The sequence below is a fragment of the Petromyzon marinus genome, chromosome 33 (assembly GCF_048934315.1).
Source record: "Petromyzon marinus isolate PM22_M1 ecotype Great Lakes invasive population chromosome 33, UKy_Petmar_22M1.pri1.0, whole genome shotgun sequence".
Classification (NCBI taxonomy): Eukaryota; Metazoa; Chordata; class Hyperoartia; order Petromyzontiformes; family Petromyzontidae; genus Petromyzon; species Petromyzon marinus.
The window spans coordinates 13,575,359-13,592,466 of NC_133699.1; the positions used below are offsets into that span (position 1 = coordinate 13,575,359).

The following is a 17,108-nucleotide window of genomic DNA, read 5'->3' on the forward strand; positions in this document are numbered from 1 at the left end:
CATTCACTTACACACACATTCAATTACACATTCACTTACACATACATTCACACACATCCACTTACACTCACATTCACTTACACACGCATTCACTCACACATTCACTTACACACATTCACTCACGCATTCACTTACATTCACAAACGCATCCATTTACACACATTCACTTAGACACACATTCAATTACACATTCACTTACACATACATTCACACACATCCAATTCCACACATTCACTTACACACATTCATTTACGCATTCACTTACACACATTCACTCACATACACATTCACTCGTATATTCACTTATACATTTACCCACTCACATAAACATTCACACGCACATTCACTTATACATTCACATACTCGCACATTCACTCACACACACATTCATCACATTCACTCGATCATATTCTGACTGGTACATTCATTCGCACATTCACTTACACACACTCCCTCGCTCAGACTTTCACTCAAACACACATTCACTTCACACGCACATTCACACACGCACGCACCCACAAAGACAAAGATCCCCCGTACAGTCTTCAACTGACTGTTGGGCCACTCCCGCCCGTCTTTGTATCCCTCGTTCCGATATTTACACATCGCACTAGGTATTCATTTAAGGCTGAGTGGACATAGGGGAAAGCCCAGGACCTGTTCATATTTTTGTCTCCGATGTCACACGCACACGTGCATTTACTCTCAGACACACACATTCACTCACACACACATTCACTCACACATTCACTCACATGTATACACCCACATTCACTCACACATTCACTCACATTTACTCACACACACACATTCACTCACATGTACACACACACATTCACTCACACACACATTCACTCACACACACAATCACACACACATTCACTCACACATTCACTCACACATTCACTCACATGTATACACACACATTTACTCACACACATTCACTCACACATTCACTCACATGTATACACCCACATTCACTCACACATTCACTCACATTCACTCACACATTCACTCACATTCACTCACACATTCACTCACACACACATTCACTCACACACACATTCACTCACATGTATACACACACATTCACTCACACATTCACTCGCATTCACTCACACACACATTCACTGACATGTATACACACATTTAATCAAACACACATTCACTCACATGTATACACACATTTACTCAAACACACATTCACTCACATGTATGCACACACATTCACTCACACATTCACTCACATTCACTCATACATTCACTCACACATTCACTAACATTCACTCACACATTCACTCACACATTCACTCACACACACATTCACTCACACATTCACTCACATTCATTCACACATTCACTCACATACACATTCACTCACATGTATACACACATTTACTCACATGTACACACACACACATTCACTCACACATTCACTCACATGTATACACACATTCACTCACATGTACACACACACATTCACTCACATACACATTCACTCACATGTATACACACATTTACTCAAACACACATTCACTCACATGTACACACACACATTTACTCACACATTCACTCACATGTATACACACATTCACTCACATGTACACACACACATTCACTCACATACACATTCACTCACATGTATAAACACATTTACTCAAACACACATTCACTCACATGTACACACACACATTCACTCACACATTCACTCACATGTATACACACACACATCCACTCGCACACCCAACGCACGCGTTACAACCAAACTTCACAAACCCGAACTGCCTGGTGAAGTGTGGTGAAGTTTGGTGAAGTATGGTGAAGTCTGGTGAAGTCTGGTGAAGTGTGAAGTGTGGTGAAGTCTGGTGAAGTCTAACGAAGTCTGGTGAAGTTTGGTGAAGTCTAGTGAAGTCTGGTGAAGTATGGTGAAGTATGGTGAAGTTTGGCGAAGTCTGGTGAAGTCTAACGAAGTCTGGTGAAGTTTGGTGAAGTATGGTGAAGTGTGGTGAAGTATGGTGAAGTATGGTGAAGTGTTGTGAAGTGTGGTGAAGTATGGTGAAGTGTGGTGAAGTATGGTGAAGTATGGTGAAGTGTGGTGAAGTCTGGTGAAGTATGGTGAAGTGTTGTGAAGTGTGGTGAAGTATGGTGAAGTGTTGTGAAGTGTGGTAAAGTATGGTGAAGTATGGTGAAGTGTGGTGAAGTGTGGTGAAGTATGGTGAAGTGTGGTGAAGTGTGGTGAAGTATGGTGAAGTGTGGTGAAGTGTGGTGAAGTGTGGTGAGGTTTGGTGAAGTATGGAGAAGTGTGGTGAAGTATGGTGAAGTATGGTGAAGTGTGGTGAAGTATGGTGAAGTATGGTGAAGTGTGTGAAGTGTGGTGAAGTATGGTGAAGTGTTGTGAAGTGTGGTAAAGTATGGTGAAGTGTGGTGAAGTGTGGTGAAGTATGGTGAAGTGTGGTGAAGTGTGGTGAAGTGTGGTGAGGTTTGGTGAAGTATGGAGAAGTGTGGTGAAGTCTGGTGAAGTATGGTGAAGTCTAGTGAAGTATGGTGAAGTGTGGTGATGTGTGGTGAAGTGTGGTGAAGTGTGGTGAAGTGTGGTGAGGTTTGGTGAAGTATGGAGAAGTGTGGTGAAGTCTGGTGAAGTTTGGTGAAGTATGGTGAAGTCTGGTGAAGTATGGTGATGTGTGGTGAAGTGTGGTGAAGTGTGGTGAAGTAGGGTGAAGTAGGGTGAAGTCTGGTGAAGCATGGTGAAGTCTGGTGAAGTGTGGTGAAGTGTGGTGAAGTATGGTGAAGTTTGGTTTAGTATGGTGAAGTGTGGTGAAGTATGGTGAAGTATGAAGTGTGGTGAAGTCTGGTGAAATATGGTGAAGTATGGTGAAGTGTGGTGAAGTCTGGCGAAGTGTTGTGAAGTCTGGTGAAGTCTGGCGAAGTCTGGTGAAGTCTGGTGAAGTCTGGTGAAGTTTGGTGAAGTCTGGTGAAGTGTGGTGAAGTCTGGTGAAATATGGTGAAGTCTGGCGAAGTCTGGTGAAGTCTTGTGAAGTCTGGTGAAGTCTGGTGAAGTCTGGTGAAGTCTGGTGAAGTGTGGTGAAGTCTGGTGAAGTCTGGTGAAGTATGGTGAAGTCTGGTGAAGTCTGGTGAAGTTTGGTGAAGTCTGGTGAAGTCTGGTGAAGTATGGTGAAGTTTTGTGAAGTATGGTGAAGTCTGGCGAAGTGTGGTGAAGTCTGGTGAAGTTTGGTGAAGTGTGGTGAAGTGTGGTGAAGTTTGGTGAAGTGTGGTGAAGTGTGGTGAAGTTTGGTGAAGTGTGGTGAAGTCTGGTGAAGTCTGCTGAAGTGTGGTGAAGTGTGGTGAAGTGTGGTGAAATTTGGTGAAGTGTGGTGAAGTGTGATGAAGTCTGGTGAAGTGTGGTGAAGTGTGGTGAAGTCTGGTGAAGTCTGGTGAAGTTTAGTGAAGTGTGGTGAAGTCTGGTGAAGTTTGGTGAAGTCTGGTGAAGTCTGGTGAAGTATGGTGAAGTTTTGTGAAGTATGGTGAAGTCTGGCGAAGTGTGGTGAAGTCTGGTGAAGTTTGGTGAAGTGTGGTGAAGTGTGGTGAAGTTTGGTGAAGTGTGGTGAAGTGTGGTGAAGTTTGGTGAAGTGTGGTGAAGTCTGGTGAAGTCTGCTGAAGTGTGGTGAAGTGTGGTGAAGTGTGGTGAAGTTTTGTGAAGTGTGGTGAAGTGTGATGAAGTCTGGTGAAGTGTGGTGAAGTCTGGTGAAGTTTAGTGAAGTGTGGTGAAGTGTGGTGAAGTGTGGTGAAGTCTGGTGAAGTCTGGTCAGTCCCACGCCCGTGGCCGGCACGGCGTGTGACGGCCTTTATCCAGCAGTGAGTTCAAAATTACTCACAACAAATAAAGTAACCCCCCCCCCCCCTCCTTTATTAAAGATCATTATCTGGATTAAACGCTGCACTTCCAACCACCGAAATCTAACGTAAAAAAAAAGCTGGGGGGGGGGGGTGCGTCTTATAAACCGGTTGGTGTGTGAATGTTTGACCAGACATCCACCGGGCGCAAGTTCGGGGTGCCGTTGACTCTCCCGAGCGAGTCGTCTTATAACAACCAGAGGAGAACGCGGCACAACGCAGCTGGGCCACATGCAGGCGAATCGCCAACTGCACGGGACGCCACACACTCGCCCCGATGCTGCCGATGCCGACCACTGACTGCCTGTGCGTGCGTCTCTCATGCCGAGTGGACCTAGCGACTGCACGCACGCTACTCCGGGGCCCCTGCGCTGGCAAACGGCTAACGACACCGCGACGTTTCGGGCTACGGCCCTTCTTCGTAGCGCGCAAACGATCCATCCGAAGTCCAGATTCGGATTGGAATGTCTGGTTGCGATTAGTAATCCGAGTCCGATCGCCCGGTGCCGCTCCCGTTGAGATTGAAACCCAATAGCGCCCATCCTGGTTAGCGCGCCTATAAGCGTACTGACGAGTGCTGTCAGCGAGCATCTATTTTGGCTACTCAAGCGGGGGGAGAGGGCGCGGGGGGGGGGGTGGTGGTGGTGTTAGTGGGGGTCACTCTCAGGCACAGCTCGCAGGTCCGCGCGTTCTCGTGCCCGAGAGGTCGGCACGAGCAGTCCTCGTAATGCATCATTGCCTCCGTGATGGTGAGTCGACACAGAACGGGCAGGCTATGCTCACAGCAGCAGCAGCAGCTACTTCTGCGCGTGATCGCAAAGCCGGCACGCGCAAGGGGCGCGGTGCCACGCCGTCTGTTGGCGTGGCACCGCCGGCGTGAGGCACGGCACGGGTTCCAATTCACTGCTGCGGCTTAGCGAGCTGGGTTGGAACTCCCCCTGCGCTCATAACGCGCGGCACGAAACCGCCCTGCTCCAGGCGGGGCCGCGCTCGGCATTGTCCACGAGTTATCATTACGATGATTATACTGTCATGGCTCTCATCTAATTACCGTCATTAAACGGCGGTCTCCCCAGTGGGTCTTAAAACGGCGTTTGCTCTCCGCTAGCAGGTTCAGCGGTGCTCCGCGTGAACGCGCGGCCGTGTCTGTGAAGTGTAGCGGAGCGCGGGCGAATGCGTCCGCGGCGAGTTACGCGATGATCGGGGGGTACCACGGGCAGCTGGAGCCGACTGAGCCCGAGTGCACAGCTGTCAACCCCCTATCAGTGCCCCTACCTTTGTTACAGACCACCCCGTGCCGCGTATACATCGCAACGATCATCCTACAAAGTCCCATCAGCAAGGAAGAAACGCAAACATATGGACCGAAAAATAAATGTTGCCCGTGTTTTGGAACGGCTGTACGCCGTATGGGCCTGAAAACTCAATATCCCTGCACAAGAATACGGGGTAAATACTCTTTGGTTCTTTCGGTAAAGTCACGGATAAAGTCACGGATAAAGTCACGGTAAAGTCACGGTAAAGTCACGGTAAAGTTACGTGACTTTACCGAAAGAACCAAAGAGTATGGATTCCTGCAGTCACCAAAGCTTCAAATCAACACGGGGTAAACCGTATGGGTTGACACGGTACATGGAGATGGGTGCTGAGACGAAGTATTGAGATGAGCACAGAGAGGAGCAGTGACACGAGTGCTGGTACGAGTACTCGAGTGCTGAGTCGAGTATTGAGTGCAGTATTTTGATGAGTGTTTCAGATGAGTACCGCGACTAGCATTGAGACGAGTATAATATCAAGATAAGTAACCATCGTACTGCACTCGGTTCTCAGAATCGAAGCACTTGGGTGCAGTGTGCGTATTGCGTTGCAGCCAGGCAAGTTGCATGTTCAGTGAAAACTTTCAAGTGTAAGTCGCAGCACTCAAGGACATTGGACGTCACCGTCCGTTTCTCCCACCAGACATGCAGCCAGCAAATATATATATTTTTTATATTTGTGTGGGTGTGTGTAATATGATAAACAGATATTAATTAACTCACAGATAATCGATAAATATGCTTGGCTGCCCGTTACCAACTGATGTTATCCCGTGACAACAGACATAAGACTCGTGGTCGCAAAGCACGTGTATACAGCCACGAATGTATGTCAACTCGTTAAATACAGATAACATGTGCAGATTAAAACATCGTAACTCCATATTATATACATTAAGGTATATAGCCTGTGTGTGGCACGTTTCGCGTCAAGTAAGAATGGGACGTTTCGGTCGCCTGGTCTTTAGCAGGAATGATAATATAGCGAGCTGCACCCACTGTGTGTGTGGGTTTGCCTTGCTGTTAGTGCAGCGGTTAGCGCGCTGCGATACGAACCCGGTAACCCGAGTTCGGTTCCCGTTCACGGCCAACACCAGCGACGATTATCTGAACCGGTCCTGGGCCTCCCCTAGGTCGACTCGGCTTCAAATGAGTACTTGGTGCGATGTTTAAACATCGCTACTAGGGAGACAAAAGCGAGCCTGGGCGTGATTGCTGGCCACCCACCCCCTCGTGTGCCGTGCCGACCTTCATAGGTGCTCGCTAACAGCGCTCGCCGTAAGCGTCTCGTCAAGTCTACACGGGGGATCTTTGCCTGTTTTGCCTCGCCGTTTTATTGTGGTCGTGGCAATAATAATTGGGGGTATTCGCGCCGCGTACACGCCCGGGTGTTGATGCAAACTCCGTTTCGGAGTTTAAAAACATCGCGACTCAAACAGCCATGGATAGAGACGGAGTGGCGATCAAAAAGACGGAACGCGTTCCCAGCAGACGGCCGCAGGAGGCAGACGGATCGTGTGAAGGTGGGGCGGGTGGATGATTGTTGGGAGGGCCTTCAGCCAGAGGTGGATAGATCATGCTGATGATCACGGTGATGATGATGATGATGAAGACGATTACAGAGACTTGGACCGTGTAGGGCACACGGTCGACTCTACAGACTCGGGATCGGTTTCTCAAGAGAGTTCACTCGGGTCGAGAGGTATCCCCGAGGCGCGTGCACGTACACGGTAAGTGGAACACGTGTACGTGTACCTACACGTGTACGTACACGGTAAGTGGAACACGTGTACGTGTACCTACACGTGTACATACACGGTAAGTGGAACACGTGTACGTACACGGTAAGTGAAACACGTGTACGTGTACCTACACGTGTACGTGTACCTACACGTGTACGTACACGGCAAGTGGAACACGTGTACGTGTACCTACACGTGTACGTACACGGTAAGTAGAACACGTGTACGTGTACCTACACGTGTACGTACACGGTAAGTAGAACACGTGTACGTGTACGTGTACCTACACGTGTACGTACACGGTAAGTGGAACACGTGTACGTACACTGTAAGTGAAACACGTGTACGTGTACCTACACGTGTACGTGTTTATTGGACCTACCGCAATACAAACAAACCATACCCTGTACGGTAGGAGACGCACGGTGGACAGGCACGTACCGTGCACGAGACATCGTTCGTCTGGAGGCTCTTTGTCAATCCACTGCTGGATGAGGAGTGTCCACACGCCGTGCGGGTCGCGGGGCTCGACTTACCCCACCAGCCAGCCCGCGGGTTGGTGAAGGCGGTGGGCATAGAAGCGCAGTACAACGCGGTCTTTGTGACAACGCCGATAGCACATCGTTTGAAATCAAACGTTTGTAGACATATACACACACACAGTACTGTATACGTACAATCCACGGCCGCGAAGCATATCGGCTAGACACGAGTCGTATGATGATGAACATGCGTGACATACGTGTAGTATGTATGACGGGTGAGGCGAGTTACGTGGTGGAAGGCGCTAATAGAACCTCTATTGTACACCACGACGTGCATCTGAATTGTATATTTATCACAGATAATCATCATAGTTTAAAGGCTCTTTGTCAATCCACTGCTGGATGAAAGCTTCCCCACGCATTGTCGCTCATGCTGGATGTTTGACCATACTTCACCACGCTGGTAAATGTGTGGGTTGGTGAGAGAGGGCGGATGTTGGGGTGGGAAGGGTTCAGATATGAATCGCCACTGATGTGAGCCGTGGCGGGAATAACACTCTGGCTTCGTGACGCAGAGGCGCAAAACCCCACTGGAGGAATCCGATGAGCTATAAAGCTCTTCGTCACAAATAGAGTAATAATACTTTTCATTTAATAAAGCGGCGTCATTATTGCGAACAGCACACCCCAACGCTCTACATTGATTATATATCAGCAGCAAATCCCATATGTCCACATTTTGTGTATACATGGTTATTATACAAAGAAAAAGACCCCCCCGTATAGCCTGAATAGACTGTCGGGGCAAGTGCTGTTATCGAGTACAGCGGGAACAGATTAAGGCAGCCACGGCACCCGAAGGCGTGGGTGGCCAGCAATCACGCCCGGCCGCCTTTGCCTCCCGAGTAGCGATGTTTTACACATCGCACCAGGTACTCAATTGAGGCTGAGTCGACCTAGGAGAGGCCCAGGGACCCGTTCGGATAATCGTCACTGGTGTTGGGGGCCGCGAGCGGGAATCGAACTCGGGTTCGCCGGGTTCGTAGCGCAGCGCGCTAACCGCTACACTACCGCTCCCCACTATTACACACTGCGTGTGGAACACACACACACCTTGACAAAGATCCCCCGTGTAGCCTTAACAGACTATTGGGACAAGTGCTGTTAGCGAGCACCTATGAAGGCCGGCACAGCACACGAGGTGGTGGGTGGCCAACACCACGCCAAGCCGCCTTTGTCTCCCGAATGGCGATGTTTACACACCGCACCAGGTACTCATTTGGATCGGTTCAAATAATCGTCACCGGTGTTTGCCGTGAGCGGGAATCGAACTCGGGTTCGCCGGGTTCGTAGCGCAGCGCGCTCACCGCTACACTACCGCTCTGACAGAAACAACAACAGACAAAGACAAAGATCCCCCGTATAGCCTTAAGAGACTGTAGGGGCAAGTGCTGTTAGCGAGCACCAACAGACACACACACACCTACACGCCCGTACGTGTTGAGGTACATGTCAACACACCTGTGCCTTGCATGCGGCAGTATGTGGTGGCTGTCTACCACCCACCAGCACATTGCCACTTACACACTCAGCGTGTATACACACACGCACACGAGGCGTGGCTCACTACACATGCGCAGTACAACTATTTCAGATTATGTGCAAATCAAAATATTTCCCGATGAAGGGCAGTGGCCCGAAACGCCTTAGACATTTACTTTCTTCTCGGCGACAGTAAATGTGCCAATCTTTATACATGACCTGACATTCAATGTTCGAGTTCGACGGAGCAGCTACCTGCTTGGTACAACGTAACATCGCCAGCACAACGCAGAGGTTACAACATCATCGTCCGTAACTTCCGGATTATAAGACGCAACCCCTCCCCCCACCCCCCCTGTATTCTAAAGCTTTCGGGGTGCGTTTTATTATCCGGTAGTTGAGTGCGCGCGTGCGTGCGCGTGTGTGTGTGTGTGAGTGTGTGTGCGTGTGTGTGTGCGTGTGTGTGAGAGTGTGTGTGAGTGTGTGTGAGTGTGTGTGAGTGTGTGTGTGAGTGAGTGTGAGTGTGTGTGAGTGTGTGTGTGTGTGCGTGTGTGTGTGTGCGTGTGTGTGTGCGTGTGTGTGAGAGTGTGTGTGAGTGTGTGTGAGTGTGTGTGAGTGTGTGTGTGAGTGAGTGTGAGTGTGTGTGAGTGTGTGCGTGTGTGTGAGTGTGTGTGCGTGTGTGTGAGTGTGTGTGCGTGTGTGTGCGTGTGTGAGTGTGTGTGTGAGTGTGTGTGAGTGTGTGTGAGTGTGTGTGTGAGTGTGTGTGTGAGTGTGTGTGTGTGTGAGTGTGTGTGTGAGTGTGTGTGAGTGTGTGTGAGTGTGTGTGCATGTGTGAGTGTGTGTGAGTGTGTGTGAGTGTGTGTGTGAGTGTGTGTGAGTGTGTGTGCGTGTGTGAGTGTGCGTGTGTGAGTGTGCATGTGTGCGTGTGTGTGAGTGTGTGTGTGTGAGTGTGTGTGAGTGTGTGTGCGTGTGTGAGTGTGTGTGAGTGTGTGTGAGTGTGTGTGAGTGTGTGTGTGTGAGTGTGTGTGTGCGTGTGTGTGAGTGTGCGTGTGTGAGTGTGTGTGAGTGTCTGTGCGTGTGTGTGAGTGTGTGTGAGTATGTGTGAGTGCAGCCAGATTTGTGTAACTTTATTGGCAATGGGCATACGTTTTGGCGCTGAGTCTTACATTACCAGACTCACAGCTCTACACATATACGTGCCTCCTCGTTAATACGAAGGATAGTAGATAGTACGCGTATACAATGTAAATAGCTGCATACAATGTATACGTTGTACACGCGTGCTAGCAATGTATACAGCGTGTACAATGATGCATGCATTATGCAATGAATATACATCGTCTGCACTGATAGCACGTGATTTACAATGTTAGTGATTACTCTTTGGTTCTTTCTGTAAAGTCACGTAGAAAGAAAAATAAATAAATAATAGAATACGACGTTCCGATTGCAACACAAGCAACCGTCATCAGGTAGAACTAAATTTGAGAGAGAGACAAAACACAGCCACGGAGACACACAGACAGACACACAAGCAGAGAGAGACACACACAGAGAGAGAGACAACACAGAGACACACACAGAGAGAGACACACAACATAGACACACAGAGAGAAGCAACACAGACACACATAGAGAGAGACACACAACATAGACACACAGAGCCTCTGTGTGTCTGTGTTGTTTCTCTCTGTGTGTCTATGTTGTGTGTCTCTCTCTGTGTGTGTCTATGTGTTGTTTCTCTCTCTGTGTCTATGTTGTGTGTCTCTCTGTGTGTGTGTCTATGTGTTGTTTCTCTCTGTGTGTCTATGTTGTGTGTCTCTCTCTCTGTGTGTCTGTGTTGTTTCTCTCTGTGTGTCTATGTTGTGTGTCTCTCTGTGTGTGTGTCTATGTGTTGTTTCTCTCTGTGTGTCTATGTTGTGTATCTCTCTGCGTGTGTGTCTGTGTTGTTTCTCTGTGTGTGTCTATGTTGTGTGTATCTCTCTGTGTGTGTCTGTGTTGTTTCTCTCTGTGTGTCTATGTTGTGTCTCTCTCTGCGTGTGTGTCTGTGTTGTTTCTCTCTGTGTGTCTATGTTGTGTGTCTCTCTCTCTCTCTGTGTCTGTGTTGTTTCTCTGTGTGTGTCTATGTTGTGTGTATCTCTCTGCGTATGTGTCTGTCTGTGTGTCTCCGTGCCTGTGTTTGTCTCTCTCTCAAATTTAGTTATACCTGATGACGACTGCTTGTGTTGCAATCGAAACGTCGTATTCTATTATTTCATTATTTTACTCTCCACGTGACTTTACGGACAGAACCAAAGCGTAATTCCTGCAGTCACGAAAGCTTCAAATCAAGTTTGAATGTTAGGCATTGCAGTTTGCTGCTAGAAATGTCCAAATGATGGGGCCACTTTGTTGAGCTGTCATTTGGGTGGCCAGGTCGCTTCTGAAAAATAAGTTCATACCTCAGTGTTAGGATGGGGGATGGTTTAGTTGTTGTGTTTGTGTGTGCTTGTGTGTTGCTTGTTCACCTCTCTTGTACTTGACACTGCTAGCGTGTTGTTTGCGCTGTTTGTTGTTGCAACGTTCTTACCCCGTGCCCCTACTGGACATCTGTGAAAAAGAGCTTTATAGCTCATCGGATTCCTCCTGCGGTAAAAATAAAAAATATTCTGATTTAATACACGTATACTATGTTAGCAGTTTGTGTACAATGTGGGCGACGCCGCTGCTGATTTGACGATGGTGGACAAACACAAACATCAACCACATCAACAACCATCAACGGATTTGTCCATAATCCTGCCGCCTTAGAAGGGAATATATACATATATGACTTGGTGACGTTTCGGGCAACGGCCCTACATATTGTATGAAACGAACGATATCACATTGAGCAGTGGAGCGGTGGGGGGCGGGTGGGTGAAAGCATTGCGACCGAGATATGGGACACGTGGAGTGAGTGCCACGCGACGCGAGGTTGCTGAGTGGCGGCTTGGCACGAGAGGGAGGTGCTCTGATAGGGAGCCGTGGCTGACTTCGCTTCAGGGAAGGGGGTCTCCTTCATGCATCGTTCAATTCTTTATCGGTCGCTGTGTCACCACCACCCATGTCTGATGATGCCAAAACTCCCCATTCGTTATTCACCCTGGTTATGTCAGTTGTAGTGTTTTGCTTTGTGTGTATATATATGTATATGCTACATCAATGCGAATCGCGAAGCAAAATCAAAGTTTCAAACGAACGCAACGAGTGCCATGTCGGCAGGAATACGCGCAGCTGACGCGGCGTCTTTAATCAACCAGTTCTCACTCTAGGATGTATCATCTTGGCTGCAGTATTGCGTCGTTTCAACCTTTATGAATCTGTATATTTGGGGGGCGGGAGGGGGGTGGCTTTTAAAACCCGAGCACCCCTTTGCCCGGAGTCACGGCACGGAGTACCGCGACACCCTAAGTCTGCACGACTTGCTTGCTGAATAATAACAACAATAATAATAACAATAATAACAACAATAATAATAACAACAATAATAATAACCCGTCCGGTGTGCTTGCCGGTACGCGTGGATGTCCCTGGTAATAGCGTGCAGGCCGTCAGGACGTCACAATATTTCATGCGAGGATGAGGAAGAACCAAATGGAATATTTGATCTAGCAAACAAGCAAAAAACACAACTGGGAATCAGTCGAATTAATTACTGTAGATATATAGCGACCAATACAGGTATGGCGTGTACTCATCGCTGCTCAACGATTGCTCGCGTGTGTGTAAATGTATATATGTCGATGTACGGGTGTCCGCACAACTCAGCCTTCATGAATGTTGTTGTTGTTTGTGTTGTTGTTGTTCAGGGCGGGTGGGTATCGTGCGTCGTCTAGAAAGGATAACAGCTCGCAGTGACACCCCGCTTGAGCACGTGAAGGGGTTTGGGCTGCGGTGGAGGGGACGAGGCGCTCACCTGCGACCAGGTGCAGCCGTCGGCACCACAGATGACGCGCGTGTCAATGCTGCTGGGGGTGTGCGACGCGCACGGAGCAACGTGGTCATCTGGTAACGGCGCGGGGCCGCGAAGGATGGCGGCGGCGTGAGAAGACAAGGCCTTCATCCAGCAGTGGATGCTGCTGCTGCTGATGATGATGACGTCGTCGACGATGATGATGATGATGATGGAGTACACGTGAAGTCATTGTTGGTGTCGGCCGGGACGATATGAGGCGTGCGACTCAGTGAGGCACTGTTGCCAATTCAAATAGTGCATTGTGTTCTTCATCCAGCAGTGGATAGACGATGGCTACTGTCAATGATGATGATGATGAGGACGTTCTATCCATCCCGCATTCGTAATCCACACAGGGTCAATATACACAGCGCACGCACGCACTGTTGAATAGGAGGCATTTTAATAATATCTCATAGGAGACATTTATATGAACGCTTGTTATCACGGATCATATAATCGCGTGTGTATAATATTAACTGGCGCTCCGAGTGTGTGTACGCTGCTATAGTGGAAACGCAGCTACGTCGAGGACTAGTGCTCACAAGACAAAGATCCCCCGTGTAGCCTTAACAGACTGTTGGGGCAAGTGCTGTTAGCGAGCACCTATGAAGGCGGCACGGCACACGGGGTGATGGGTGGCCAGCACCACGCCCGGCCGCCTTTGTCCCCCCAGTGGTGATGTTTACTACACACCGTACCAGGTACTCATTTGAAGCTGAGTCGACCTAGGGGAGGCCCAGGACCCGTTCAGACAATCGACACCGGTGTTGGTGGCCGTGAGCGGGAATCGATCTCGGGTCATAGCATCTCCAATAAACAAGGTTGGCTACGTACGGTGCGAAAGAAGTTCAACATACGTCCATCCGTAGCGTAGCGCGCTAACCACTGCACTAGCGCTCCCCAGGTAAGGAGGAGCACGCGCCCGAAGCGACCTTGATCCACTCGTTTTGATCGCAGTGAGCTGCTGCATCTATCGGCTCGAGTTTGTTTAAACACGAGCAACGAACACACGAGTGAACGTGATCGAGGTAATTAACAAGATACACGTCAACCGAATCTCACGAGTCTCGTATATACACGCTCAATGTGCGCGCAACGTAACACTTGGCAAAACTGACGTTGGGTAAAGATTCGTGTGGGTGCACACTGTGAGCTTAACACAAGGGGATAATTGTTTTAGAAAGTCGAAACAATACTGGAAAATTGAAATGATAGCATTTTCCAGATCGCTCAACAACACGCCGACATGTGAAACATGAATACACACGTTCAGGTAGGGTGTACAGCTATCGCTCAGCTAGTTTATGAATCCTGTTGTATTGCTGAGCTGGGCATCAGGTCGTGTATTCACGGCACACGTGTGTGTGTGTACACGTGCGTGTACGTGTGTACACGTGTGTGTGCACACGTGTGTGTGTGTACACGTGTGTGTGTACACGTGTGTGTGTACACGTGTGTGTGTACACGTGTGTGTGTGTACACGTGTGTGTGTGTGTGTACACGTGTGGGTGTACACGTGATGATGTGGGGAGTGGTAGCGTAGCGGTTCGGGCGCTGCGCTACGAACCCGGCGACCCGAGTTCGATTTCCACTCACGGCCAACACCGGTGACGATCATGTGAACCGATCCTGGGCCTCCCCTGAGTCGACTCAGACTCAAACAAGTACCCCGTACGATGTGTGAACTTCGCCATTGGGGAATGCAAAGGCGTGGTGCTCGCCACCCAATCCCCTCGTGTGTCGTGCCGGCCTTGAGAGGCGCTCGCTAACAGCACCTGCTGGGGATTATGCATTCTTTTAAACGAATGTAAATAATCCAAATCGTATATTCGAATGGAACAAACCATAATTGCCAACCAAACTAAACACGCACACACACACACTACATATATCTGTATGTATAAAACCATAGGCGTGTGTTCTGCGTAGCTGTGGGAAGCTGGAACTACGCATCCCGTGTTCACTTTTTGTGGGTGCTCGTGTGGGCTCGCCAGCACCTGAGGGCTGTGTGCCGTGGCCACGCGCGCGGCAGGGTGCCCCGACGTGCCGACGCCGTGGGGTTTTGGTTGGGGTCGTGTCAAGCGCGCCGCGCGTTGTTCGAGAAGCAAAAGTTGACGCAAGTAACGGGCGCGACGCGCCCGCGTTTCGCACACGTGGTGTGTCAAGGTTATTCACACCCCAGTTACGTAGTCTTTCACAGACTGTTGGGGCAAGTGCTGTCAGCGAGAAGCACCTGTGAAGGCCGGAACGGCACACGAGGGGGTGGGTGGCCAGCACCACGCCCGACCGCGGTTATCTCCCCAGTAGCGATGTTTACACACCTCACCAAGTACTAATTTTAGGCTGAGTCTACCTAGGGGAGGAGGCCCAGGACCGGTTCAGATAATCGTCACCGGTGTTGGTGGCCGTGAGCGGGATTCGAACTCGGATCGCCGGGTTCGCATTGCAGCGCGCTAACCGCAACACTACCGCTCCACGAACCTATCATATATGTATTATGTTGAACTTCTTTTGCACCGTACGTAGCCAACCGTGCTAATATGAGGTGCGGGAAAACAATACACGAACGAGAGACTTGGCCAACAATTATCGTGAGCTACATGCTAAGCACATGTCATGTGAAGCACACGTAACATGCACTGCAGTCTCACTCCTACAGCCCCTTCCACACGGTCGCGATTTGTGCCCAGTCAATGAATTCAAATCGCGGTCATGTGGCTGTGGTGATGGTCGTGGTGGCGATGCGGTGGTGGCAGTGCGGTGGTGATGGTGGTGGCGGTGTTGGTGGTGGTGGCGGTGTTGGTGGTGATGGTGGTGGCGGTGTTGGTGGTGGTGTGGTGGTAGTGTTGCGGTGGTGGTGGCGGTGTTGGTGGTGGTGCGGTGGTGGTGGCGGCGGTGGTGGTGATGGTGATGGCGGTGGTGGTGGCGGTGGTGGCGGTGGTGGTGGCGGTGGTGGTGGCGGTGTTGGTGGCGGTGGTGGTGGTGGCGGTGGTGACGGTGGTGGTGGTGGTGGTGGCGGTGTTGGTGGCGGTGGTGGCGGTGGTGGCAGTGGTGGTGGCGGTGTTGGTGGTATTTGCCCGTGGGAGGACTAGTGAAACGGGCTACTTTGTGTTTTTTCCGTAAACTTTTCAACTCGCGTTAGCGATGTTGAGCGACTTCCCTACGTCGGATTCGAGATGTTGCGTATTGCGCGGCCGACAAGACTCTATTGTAACATTACCTGCCCCGCACCCACGCGCGCGTCTCCAGTATAACAACACCGCGTGTCAAATGAGGCGCGATGCATTTGTTTTGAACCCTCATTGAGTCGACGCAAGTGTGTTCGAAAGTTACTCTCGGCAGCGACAGATGGGAACCGCGTGGCGTGCAACGGCACGCGAACAAGACGTCGGTGCAGTTTGCCGTGTGACTGAATCGCGCGCAAGATGTGGACCCGACGATCGGAGTTTCTTGGTTGTTGTTGTTTTTGTTGTTGTACACTTACTGATTATTGCCGACCGCGACAAAAGTTTAAACGCGACCATTCGGGACACGCAGCACGTCTCAATCTGGTCGAGACTTATTCGCACAAACTACGCAATTATTTATACGTCGGCCTTTTTGTTGTTGTTGCTGTTGCTGTATATTTGCAACGTTTTGGTGGAAAACACACAAACACGTACGTATGAACCACGCGATACGTGAACTTCTATCGCCACCAAAGACTGTCGAGGCCAGTGCAGTTAGCGAACACCTACTGAGACCGACACGACCCTCTGCAGATGTTGGTGGGGCACACGCCACGGACACCTTTGTCTCCCCAGAGCTGAAACTAAACGTACATCCGAAGCACGTATTCCACTGGCTTAGCATCAACGGCTTGCGCGCACCTCCTTCATGAATGTAAAATTAAAGTCGCAACCCACAGCAGTGGTCTGACTGTGGCCATGCCACCCAAACTACGGAGCATATGGTAAACCCATAAAGACCCATGGAGATACATAGAGACGCATAGAGATACAGTCACATCGAGATACGCGCGAGACAAACTACACTAGTGCAATTGTGACCATGAAACCCATACTTCGGACAATTTAATAACACGTGAGGAATATAGGGATACATAGACTACCCACAGAGATGCATATAGATTCATAGAGACCCATGGAGATAC

General features: G+C 49.7%; 1 protein-coding gene across 4 annotated transcripts in view; it reads right to left on the reverse strand.

Moving 5' to 3' along the window:
• Positions 1–17,108, reverse strand: part of LOC116948498 (homeobox protein Meis1-like) — a 251,078-nt gene that overhangs the window by 230,986 nt on the left and 2,984 nt on the right. The window lies entirely within an intron of this gene.